The sequence below is a fragment of the Sus scrofa genome, chromosome 8, assembly GCF_000003025.6.
Source record: "Sus scrofa isolate TJ Tabasco breed Duroc chromosome 8, Sscrofa11.1, whole genome shotgun sequence".
Lineage (NCBI taxonomy): Eukaryota > Metazoa > Chordata > Mammalia > Artiodactyla > Suidae > Sus > Sus scrofa.
The window spans coordinates 131,481,632-131,493,886 of NC_010450.4; the positions used below are offsets into that span (position 1 = coordinate 131,481,632).

General features: G+C 44.2%; 1 protein-coding gene across 3 annotated transcripts in view; it reads left to right on the top strand.

Annotated features, from left to right (window-relative positions):
* Positions 1 to 12,255, top strand: part of LOC100520923 (estradiol 17-beta-dehydrogenase 11) — a 68,532-nt gene that overhangs the window by 9,050 nt on the left and 47,227 nt on the right. For 2 of the 3 annotated variants that reach the window (XM_021101772.1, XM_021101774.1), the window contains exon 2: positions 5,566 to 5,636. The gene's annotated coding sequence lies outside the window, so the exon portion shown is untranslated. Of the gene's footprint in view, positions 1 to 5,281; positions 5,318 to 5,565; positions 5,637 to 12,255 lie in introns of those variants that run through there. The other variant, XM_021101775.1, reaches the window with a different exon arrangement.

Here is a 12,255-nt window from a genome sequence, read left to right on the forward strand (position 1 = left end):
CAGGGAGGCAGAACAGAGGGTCAGAATGTCCCTCTTGCATTGACCGCTTCTTGAGTAACTTTAACTCAAAATAATCAGTGTGCACCGAGACACACATTGGGGCAGCCTACCCTGAGTCTTAACATTATCAACAAAGACAGATCACTTTCACCTAAAATTAACAGAGGTGGAGAGAAAAAAGTTCGACACAAAATACTGGTACGAAAGCAAAACGCACAACTTTTTAGAGTGGGCGTGTTAAGTAATCAGAGCTGTGCACACAAGAAAGCTGCATTCCTAAATACAGTAGTATTCTTAAAGAATGTTCTTTCTGGGCATTCCCGTCGTGGCGCAGTGGGTAATGAATCCGACTAAGAACCATGAGGTTGCGGGTTCGATCCCTGCCCTTGCTCAGTGGGTTAAGGATCCAGCATTGCTGTGAGCTGTGGTGTAGGTCGCAGACATGGCTCGGATCCCGAGTTGCTGTGGCTGTGGTGTAGGCCGGCGGCTATAGCTCCAGTTCAACCCATAGCCTGGGAACCTCCATATGCCACGAGATTGATCCAAGAAATGGCACAAAGACAAATACCATATGATATCACTTATAACTGGAATCTAATATCCAGCACAAATTAACATCTCCTCAGAAAAGAAAATCATGGACTTGGAGAAGAGACTTGTGGCTGCCTGATGGGAGGGGGAGGGAGTGGGAGGGATCGGGAGCTTGGGCTTATCAGACAACCTAGAATAGATTTACAAGGAGATCCTGCTGAATAGCATTGAGAACTATGTCTAGATACTCATGTTGCAACAGAAGAAAGGGTGGGGGAAAAACTGTAATTGCAATGTATACATGTAAGGATAACCTGACCCCCTTGCTGTACAGTGGGAAAAAAAAAAAAAAAAAAAAAGACAAAAAAAAAAAAAAGAATGTTCTTTCTGGTACAGAAAAGTGATTTGAACACAGTCGACTCTTCCATGTTTACCTCTAGGTTGCGAAAGGGATTTGGCTGACTGCTAGTCCTTTGATTCAGCCACTTGACCTTTACCACTGGGCAAATACTACTTAAATGAGGAAATCGTGAATGAAAAGAAGTTTCATTTTTCCCTCTTGAAGCAACCCCTCTTCCCCTTTTAGAATCTGTCCACTTTAGTTTTTTTTTTTTTTAATCTTCACTTTAAACAATTTTTTTTTTTTTCTTTTTAGGCCCACACCCACGGCATATGGAGGTTCCCAGGCTAGGGGTCTAAGCCTACAGACAGCTCACAGCAACGCCGGATCCTTAACCCACTGAGCAAGGCCAGGGATCAAACCTGCAACCTCATGGTTCCTAGTCAGATTCGTTTCTGCTGCACCACAATAGGAACTCCTAAACAAGTTATTTTTTATTTTTTAATTTTAAAATTATTATGATTGATTTACAATGTTCTGTCAATTTCTGCTGTACAGCAAAGTGACCCAGTCATACATATGTATACATTCTTTTTCTCACGTTATCCTCCATCATGTCCCATGACAAGTGATTAGATACATAGTTCCCTGGGCCACACAGCGAGATCTCCTTGCCCATCCACTCCAAAGGCAACAGTTTTCATCTACTAACCCCAGGCTCCCAAAGTGCACTTTTAAAATATAAATCTCTTCGATGGTCAAGTTTCTTGCCAGTCTCAAAGGAGGTTTCAATAGTCAGTCCCCAACCACTGAAGTGGTCATTGAGTTTGTGTGCAGAGCATTTAAATCATGTGAGAGAGCTAGAATTCCTTCTGTTTCTTTGTAGCTAAAATTGCCAGGAAACTTAATGTGCAAAGCAAATATTAGTGTTCAAAGAGGGGATAAGTTAGAGTGCTGTATTAGGGCATGGACAGTCAAACTCCATGTATGGAGTTTAAGAGCTAGGAACGCGGGAGTTTCTGTTACGGCACAGAATCCAACTAGTAACCATGAGGTTGTGTGTTTGACCCCTGGCTCTGCTCAGTGGGTTAAGGATCTAATGTTGCCATGAGCTGTGGTGTAGGTCGCAGACTCAGCTCGAATCCTGCATTGTTGTGGCTGTGGCGTAGACCAGCAGCTATAGTTCAGATTCAGCTCCTAGCCTGAGAACCTCCATATGCCATGGGTGCAGCCCTAAAAAAGAAAAAAATAATAATAAAAAAAAGTTTTAGGAACAGGAGTTCCTGATGTGGTGCAGCAGGTGAAGGATAGAGCGTTTAAGTCACAGCTAAGGCTTGGATTTGACCCCTGGCCCAGGAACTTCCATATAGCATGGGTGTGGCCAAAGCAGGGGAAATAAAACCTAGGAATATTTGAAGAATAAGCCAGTGTTCCTAAAGCAGAGTGGGAAGCTCCAGGGTATGTTCTTCCCCTGAGCCCAGATCTGTCCAGTTCTGGAGAAGGGCCCCAATATTCTTCCCTCTGAAGGAAACACTAGGCATGATTCCTCTTCATGCCAGTAAGTTTCTCCTGTCCTCGTTAAAGGTGGACCGAAGCAGAGACTTGGGTTCATTCATGAGGCCGGACTCTGGCCATTGTCCCTCTCCCCTCTCACTCCAGGAGAGTCTGTATGGGGAAGATGGCACTCACGAGTGCCCTCCTGTCCACATACACTGGCTTATTTAGGAAAATAGACAAATTACTGATAGAATTGTAGAATACACACTTTGAAGAATACACATTCGAGTAGTACGTGGGCATATAATTTTTATGTTTTATTATAATTTTAATTTTTAACATTAAAATTTTACCTCTAAATACTGAGTGTAATTTTGTGCTGCTCTTATGTCTGTGTATTTTTGGAATGTAAAGATAAACGGACAAATGGCTTAAAAGTTGTCACACAATAAACATTAATTGTTGAATCTAGGTGGTGATGAAATTCTAGGTAAATGTTATGCTTTTTTTTTTAATACCCTCTACCACTAAGAAAGAGGGACAATGCTTCGTGGCTTCTTTAAGCTTAGCAGGTTGCATATATACAAATGCAACTTGAAAATACCCCTTCAGGAGTTCCTGTTGTAGCTCAGCAGTAACAAACCTGACTAGTATCCATGAGGACACAGGTTTGATCCCTGATCCTGCTCAGTGAGTTAAGGATATGACCTTGCGGTGAGCTGTGGTGTAGGTCAAAGCCGTGGCTCAGATCCGGCATTGCTGTGCCTATGGTGTAGGCTGGCAGCTGCAGCTTCAGTTTGACCCCTGGCCTGGGAACTTCCATATGCCTCAGGTGTGGCCTTAAAAAGAAAAAAAAATACTCCTTCAGTACATTTCTTGATTAACTCAGAATGCTGCCAGTTTTGAGGGTTGTCAGAATAAAAAGTGCTCTAAATTAGGTCCAGGCTGTTCTGCAAGCTTGCCTGCTTGTCTTGTAAGTCCATTGGGTAGGATTTAGCCATGGCAGATAAGGAAACTCTGTGGAGTTCACACAGCAAAACCCCAAGGGCACTGGAGCAAGACTGTGCCTTCCATAGCAAAGAGTTCCTTGACATTTGAAAATCAGCTCCTGGCGTGTTACTTGGCCCTTGTAAGTACCAAGTAGCTGACAATGGACAACCAAGGGACCAAGTGACCCAAGGAGGTTATATAAACTCTATTCATGCCATTGAAACAGCACTGAATATACTCAAGGTACAACTTTCAAATGACCTTCCAAAATCTGTAAGATTAATAAATCTTTGGTTTGTTCCTTGTGTCTTCTTATATATTTGTCCTGAAGGGACGTCAGTTATGTCTACTGTTCATATAATTCTCAAAGAAATTGGGTTCTGTGTTTAGTTTCTATAGAAGGTAGTTGTGATAATGAGAGAGGAATTAAATGTGAGCAGAGAGGTGAGCAGAGACCACATCATGTAGAACTTTGCTGACAAGAGCAAGGAGTTTAGATTGTATTCTTTTGTGGGGGGGCAGGGCATGCCCATGGCATGTGGAAGTGCCTGGGCCAGGGATGGAACGTGTACCACAGTAATGACAACACCAGGTCCTTAACCTGCTGATCGACTGGGGAACTCCCTAGATTATATTCTAAGTGGAATGAGAAGCCTCCAGTGAGTTAACCAGGAGATGACAGCACTTGATCTTCATTTTTAAAATATCACTCTAGCTATTGTGAAAAAGAGTTGAGAGATGGAGTTGTAGGTGGAAAGGGGTGTAATGAAGGCAGAAGTTGTTATTAAGGTAGGAGATAGGGAGTTCCCATTGTGGCTCAGCAGAAGTGAACCCAACTGGTATCTGTGAAGATGCAGGTTTGATCCCTGGCCCCGCTCAGTGGGTTAAGGACCCAGTGTTGCCATGAGCTGTGGTGTAGGTTGCAGACACGGCTTGGATCTGGTGTTGCTGTGACTGTGGTGCGGGCCAGCAACTGCAGCTCTGATTCGACCCCTAGCTTAGGAACTACCACATGCCATAGGTGTGGCCCTCAAAACCAAAAAAAAAAAAGAGGTAGGAGATAGAGGGAGTTCCCTGATGACTCAGAGGGTTAAGGACCCCACAGCAGTTATTACTGCTGTAACTCAGGTCACTGTTGTAACCCAGGTTCCATCCCTGGCCCAAGAACTTCTGCATGCCTCGGGTGTGGCCAAAAAAAAAAAAAAAGATCGGAGATGGAGTGTTGTTTGTTTGTCAGTGAGAATGATTCCGCACAGGACGGTGAAAGGGTCCAAAATATGCCACTATAGTATTAAAATTATTTTATACTGAAGGCTTTTTTTCCTGAACTCCCATATCTATTTGGGAAGCAAGAACCTCCCTAGAATTCAGTTACCATGAATCCTCTCTCCAGGAGTTTTTGGAGTTTGGCAACCAGGGAAGAGTGTCACGGACAACTGAAAACTATCCTATCTTCCATCTCTTCTCTTGAGGGCCCACTAATCTTTCTTATACATCATCCATGTTCTCATAAGTGTCCTTCCCTCCCTCCCCTTCACCTACTAAAAGAGTATATAAGCCCCAAATTCTGAACACTTCCGTGAGTCTCAGTTTTACATGAACTCATGCCTGTGTGACTAAATACATTTTTCTTGCTAACCTGGTTTTTATCTGTTTAATTTGAGAATCCCAGTCACTAAACCTAAGAGAGCAGACAAAAAGTTTTTCTTCTCTGATGTCTAGAAAATGATTCAATGAGAGTGTCACAGAACTGACCCCTAGGGCTCCGGAGACCTTCCTTGCCTTCCAGGACAGAGAACTGCTTGCCATGGAGAGGGAATAACTGCAAAAGTTCTTCAAAGGCCCAGACGGGCGGGCGGGAAGAGCAGGAGGGCATAGGATTGAGCTTCCAGTGGGGAAGGAGGAGCAGGAACGCTTCATTCCTAGAAACAGAAGAAGAGGCTGCGAGCCTGATATCAGGTGCAGAGAATTTGGCCTTTCTTGCAATTGCTGCTGTTTTTTGTCACTTGAGACAATGTCAACATTCGAGAGTGAGCATAGGAAAGGGAGTACAGGCAGTTTGAAGAGAACGAACATGTGACACAGCCGCTTTCAGAGTGGGAGAAGAGACATCAAGGGAAATTTCTTTTCAGGGAGCCCTTGACACCCGTCTGAACTTGTGTTGTCGAATTCAGCGTGCGCAGTTGAGTTTGTGTGTTTATTTTCAGGAATGCTCAGCTTCTTGGGGCAAGCACAGAGCAGAAGAAAGCAGGGCTGAACAGGACTGAATCTTCATCAGGTGAGTCCAGTGGAGGGAGTGAGACGCAGGAGGATGATTACAGGGAAGGGGCATGGACTCGAGGCGGGTAGGGAGAGGAGGGAGAAACTGAGTTGGGTCATCTGCAAGTGCCAGAGTCAGCTGATTGAAGGGCGCCAGTCAAATAGTTTCTGTAAGAGCTGCATTCAGATGGCTGGGTTGGCAGTGAGAATATGGAGGCTCCAAGCCGAGGCTGGGACGCATCGCAGTTACTGGGATATCAAGATTGTGAGTGCACCCCTGGCAAAGGAGGGGACAGGCGATCCAGGAAAAGACCAACCTGTCATTGTTTGGCCTTATTCTAGTCTCTTATCTGCACATTAGTCTCCCACATAGAACTTTTATGTATATACATACATATATATATATATATATATATATATATATATACACACACACACACATACATAAAATGATTTTTTTTCATTATAGCTGGTTTAAAACTTTTTTTTTAACTGTTGCACCATAGTGGTATATTTGCAGTTCTTGGGAGGCATGGTGTCAAGGTCTGTGACATATCAGTGACTCTCAAAGGTTATCACCAGCAGGTAGATTTAAGACATGGAACATAGACTTAAAATTCACACAGGAAAAACCGTGAGACAGAAGGTTCTGGCAGCTTTGTAAAGTTCCAAGGAAAATCAAGAATACAAACCAGGGAGTTTCTGTCGTGGCGCAGTGGTTAACGAATCCGACTAGGAACCATGAGGTTGTGGGTTTGGTCCCTGCCCTTGCTCAGTGGGTTAAGGATCTGGCGTTGCCATGAGCTGTGGTGTAGGTTGCAGATGCGGCTCGGATCCCGCGTTGCTGTAGCTCTGGCGTAGGCCAGTGGCTACAGCTCCGATTCGATTCCTAGCCTGGGAACCTCCATATGCCGTGGGAGCGGCCCAAGAAATAGCAAAAAGCCAAAAAAAAAAAAAGAATACAAACCACTTTGTGGCTTGGAAGGCTACAGACAGTAAAGGCAACAAAAATGGAGGAGTGTTGAGTGCTTTTGCCTGCAATGAAGCAATGCGAGAAAAGAAGAACGGAGTGAGGTAAATTCCCTCTCATTTCTAGGGTCACAAGTCAAGGACAAATAACCCTGCATGCTCTCCTCTCTTCCGTTTACTCCTTCGTCTCTCCACAAGGGAGTATTTTCATACAAAATGAATCAAGTTACAATGACTAGCCACAGGAGCCTGAAGAAGAAAACCACTCATCATGAAATGAAGGCAGAGATTACGGAAAAGATTCTGTATCTCCTTTTCTCGGTTCAAGGTTTACTCAAGTCACTGAATAACAGGAAACAGTGCACAGATTAGATGGAAACACCCAAAAGTTCCAGTGCACAGCGTAGACACCAATCTCTTTCAAATCCTAGGTTAAAAATTGTGTAGTTTGGGGAGTTCCCTGGTAGTCTAGTAGTTCAGATTCAGTGCTTTCACTGTTGTGGCCTGGATTCAATTCCTGGTCTGGGAAGTGAGATCCCACATCGAGCCAGTGCACACTGGGAGAAAAAACAGTGTAGTTTGAACATTATAAATACTGAATTTCTTAGATAAGATATCCAGGCTCAAATTCTAGACTCATTTATGAGATAGGAAAAAATCTTATATATCTGGACAAACTGGTTTAACACATATCTGATTTAATATCTCTATAATCCCACTCATGAATTTGTTGGAATACTTTACTCAGAGCACAAACTTAGATAATTTCCCTATAGAGTGTGTTCTTACTGGTCATTGATTTATAGATGACAGTTTTCTGAAACTTTCTGCTACTGTGGCTGAATTATGCTTGGTAATTATTAACCCTCATACCTATTTGATCCTCTTTTCTTTGATTCAATCTTTAGTCTTATGACCTTTAAAAAAAATTGGAGTTCCCATTGTGACTCAGCAGTTAACAAACCTGACTAGCAGGATGTGGGTTCAATTCCTGGCCTCACTCAGTGGGTTAAAGATCCGGTGTTGCCGTGAGCTGTGGTGTAGGTCACAAATGCGGCTCGGATCCTGCGTTGCTGTGGCTGTGACTGGCAGCTGTAGCTTGGATTCTACCCCTAGCCTGGGAACTTGCATATGCCTCAAGTTTGGCCCTAAAAAAGCAAAAAAAAAAAAAAAAACCTATGTTCAAAAATAAAGATGAGGAGTTCCCGTCGTCGTGGCGCAGTGGGTTAACGAATCCGACTAGGAACCATGAGGTTGCGGGTTCGATCCCTGCCCTTGCTCAGTGGGTTAACGATCCGGCGTTGCCGTGAGCTGTGGTGTAGGTTGCAGACGCGGCTCAGATCCCGCGTTGCTGTGGCTCTGGCGTAGGCCAGTGGCTACAGCTCCGATTCAACCCCTAGCCTGGGAACCTCCATATGCCGCGGGAGCGGCCCAAGAAATAGCAACAATAACAACAACAACAACAACAACAAAGACAAAAAAAAAAAAGACAAAAATAAATAAATAAATAAAGATGAAATGCCTCCCTTTCTGGGACGCCAGTGCTGGGACTCCTTCTACATAAAACTCCCTTCCCAGGTGCTAAGGCCATTCTAACTCACTATGTATTTCCTGATCTGGTTTTTTTTTTTTTTTTTTTTTGAAATCCTGAAGGAAAGTATCTCTGACTTGTTTGATGTGCTTTGTTCTGACAAGATATGAAAACTGCGCTGAAAACCATGCTTCTCCAGAGAAGTTCCTCAGAGTTATCTGCGAGGTTGTCTTAGGGGTTGTAGTTCTCAGTTTGGCACAACTGAGATTCTTTTCTATTCCTGTTATAGACTGTGTGTTGATTACCTTCACTGGCCAGTAAAATGCAGAAAGAGCGAAATGATTCATGGATGGAATTGTTTATCAAAAAGTAGAATATTAAGATTTGGAAAATTCTCAGGCTTTGTGTATTGTGAAAAATGAGAAAGCAGGGTTGGGGTAGAGTGTCAAGGGTGTGCCCAAGTGATTATTTATTAAGGGGATTAGTATAGCTCAGCCACCTGGATAGAAGCTGTTTTCCAAGAAAACAGAAGATTGACCCTAAGGGCAATTCAGAGATGTGAGGCTGTCCCACGCCCCCTAGACCCAGAGTACAAAGGCTCTGAAGGCAGAGCAATTTCAAAAGAGGAGCCTCCCGACCCTGCAGAACCTCGGCACGCCCTGCACAGCACTGCCTGACATTTTAGGTTCCACTCCCTGCACTTCAGTGCCACGTTTTGTGGCCACCCCGGTGGCCAGGTGGCTGCCCTTCCAAAGGGCACAAGTAGAAAACTTTGGCAGCCTCAGTGCAGCACTTTTTTCGATCTGCATGCAGAGTACAAGAGCCCAGGGTCATGGCTGCCTCCACCCAGATATTGAAGGGCAGGGCCACCCCTGAGAGCCCTCACCAGGGCCACGTCCAATGGAGCAGGGGTGGGGCACTCCACTGACTCCAGACCTGCGAAGCCACCTCGACCCAACCCCAGCCAGGGAAAGATGCAGAGGTAGAACTGTAGCCTGGAAGAGAGAGCGTCTAGCTGATGAGGATTATTCTTGAACCTTGAAGAAGGTTTGATGTTGCTTGATTCGTTAGGTTTTAGACTTAGCTGGAAACTGTTCTTTCTTCTCTCCTGTTTCTTCTCCCTTCTCGAATGGGACTGTCTATCCTATGCCCTGTGGAGTGGGCTACGTCTTTCCTGCCACTGTATTTTTGAAGCACATAACATGCCAGTTTCACAGGCTCACAGCTGGAAAACAACCTGCCTAAGGATGAATTATACCTTGAGTCTCACCCATGTCTGCTTTAGATGATATATAAATGAGACTTTGGATTTTAGACTTTGGAGTTCATGCTGAAATGAGTTAAAATTTGGGGGGAGGGGGCTGTTGGAATGTAATGGTGGTGTTTTGCATGTGAGAAGGACATAAATTTGGGTGGGGGCAGGAGTTGAATGCTATAGACTCAATGTTTGTGTTCTCTGAAAATTCCTATATTGAAATCCTAACCTTCAAGGCAATGGTGTTAGGTAATGAACGGTGTCCTCATTCAAGAGATCCCAGAGAGCTGCCTAACCCCCGCTGCCATGTGAGGACACAGGAGAAGATGGCCATCTGTGATCCAGCAAGCCAGGCCCCTTCCAACGTGGAATCTGCTGGTGCCTGGATTTAGACTCCCCAGCCTCCAGTTTCTCTCTATTTATAAGCCACCCAGTCTGTGGTATTCTAGTATAGCATCCTGAATGGACTAAGACCCTCCCAGAAAGGTAGGAAATAAAGTTACAGACAAGGGTAAATGTCTAGAGACAAGAGAGTCTGGCAGAGTCTTTAGACTTCAGATTTAGCATTATCTGCTCTGGCCACCCTAAATAAAGGAGGTATCCCTCCCACCTCTCTGTTATCCTCTGTCAAAGCACCCCTTGGACTTTTTCACTGAGTTTTTATAAGAACAAATTTGTAGTTATGTATTCATATGGGTTATTACTTCATTTTCTACTATCCTTATTAGTGTGTATGTGTAAGATTCCCAAGGACAGATAGTGAATAGTGTTACTCAAAATTATGACAATAATAATGAGAGCAAACTCTTATAAGTGTTGGTGTATATTAATAGTTTTACCCTCATACCAGTTCTAAAAGTTAAATTATGTTCTTATCTGTACTTTATAGTTGAGGAAAATGGCGTGCAGAGAGGTTATTAAGTAACTTGTCCAAGGTCATGAAGCTAGGAACAATGGAGCCAGGATTCAAACTCTGGAAATTTGATTCCAAAATCAGTGCTCTTAACTTCTGCTCCCATGTCACATGAGTCCTCTAGACCCAAGACCTGTCATAGTAATTGTCACAAGGGAGGCGTGTAGTAGTGCGCCATGGGAATGGATGAAGGATTCAACCGTGTTATCCTACTCTTTAGAACATATCAACACTCTTGCTCTCCCACAGGGTGATTGCATGTGTTAGTCTAAGCGTAGAAAGCCCTCCAAGACTTGACCTCAGTCCGCCTCTTCAGTGGCATCTCTCATCTCCTCCCCCCCCGGACGCTTACACAGATGCCGGAACATGCATGTCAGACCCCCGTGTCCTTGCACACCCGTGCCATCAACCGAATGCTCTCCCTTCCCTTCCTGTACATTAGCGTGAGGAATGCCTACTTACACTTGCCTGCAACCTTTCCGAACCCGCCGAGGGTGAGGTGACTGCTCCTTTATTTCTCTAATTTTTTTTTTTTTTTTTTTTTTTTTTTTTGGTTTTTAGGGCCACACCTGAGGCATATGGAGATTCCCAAGCTAGGGGTGGAAAGGGAGCTGTAGCCACCAGCCTACACCACAGCCACAGCAACGTATAATCCAAGCCGCATCTTCGACCTACACCACAGCTCACGGCAACACCGGATATTTAACCCACTGAGCAAAGCCAGGGATGGAAACCGCAACTTCACGGTTCTTAGTCGGATTCGTTTCTGCTGTGCCGCGACGGGAACTCTGACTGCTCCTTTCCTTGAGCCTCCGTGACCATCTAATTTCCGCAACGTTCAGCGTTTGACATTTTGCAAATGTTTCACCTGTTATACTGTTTGCTTCTTCCAAATGTTAATATTTCTACATTTGCCACTTTGGACAGCCACTGGCATATCCCAAAACTCAATAAGTGCTTGCTGAATTGAATTAAAATGGAAACAAAAGAGGATTCCGTGAAAGAGTAGAAATGAAGGAAGGCTTTAGAAAGAGAGTTACGTGCCCAGAACAGTTGTGTTAGTTTGAAATTGCCAAATACAAATTATCCAAAAAGAAAGAATTAAGATATTTGGATTAAAAAAAGGTTTGGCTAGGAGTTTTCTTGTGGCACAGTGGGTTAAGGATCTGACATCTTCCCTGCAACAGCTTGGGTCACTGCTGTGGTGGGGGTTTGATCCTTGGCCCAGAAACTTCCACATGCCATGTGTGTGGCCAAGAAAAAAATAGTTTGGCTAACAATGTCAATAGACTCATGGACAATACAATAAATGAAAATTAGCTGCCTTTAATTTGTTTGCTTCAGAAACAAAGAACAAAGTGGTTTTTTTGTATTTTTGCCTTTTCTAGGGCCGCTCCCATGGCATATGGAGGTTCCCAGGCTAGGGGTCGAATCGGAGCTGTAGCCGCCAGCCTACGCCAGAGCCACAGCAACGTGGGATCCGAGCCGCGTCTATGACCTACACCACAGCTCATGGCAATGCTGGATCCTTAACCCACTGAGCAAGGCCAGGGATTGAACCCGCAACCTCAGAGTTCCTGGTCAGATTAGTTAACCACTGACCCACGACAGGAACTCCCAGAACAAAGATATTTTTTAACGAAGACAAATAGCTAAAGACTACACAATGTAGTGGAAAGAGAACTGGTCTTTGGCTTCAAAAAGATACGGCTTTGGGAAGTCCCTTGTGGCATAGTGGGGTTAAGGATCTGGCATTGCTGCAGCTATAGTGCAGGCCACAACTGCTGCACAGGTTTAATCCCTGGCCTGGGAGGTTCAACATTTCTCAGCCAAAAAAAAAAAAGGCAGCAACCACAAAAACAACAACAACAAAACAAACAAACAAACAAAAACAAACCAAATACCCACAAAGCAAAACCCAGGCTTTTGACTTTACTGGTGAATTCTACTAAACATTTAATATTAATTCT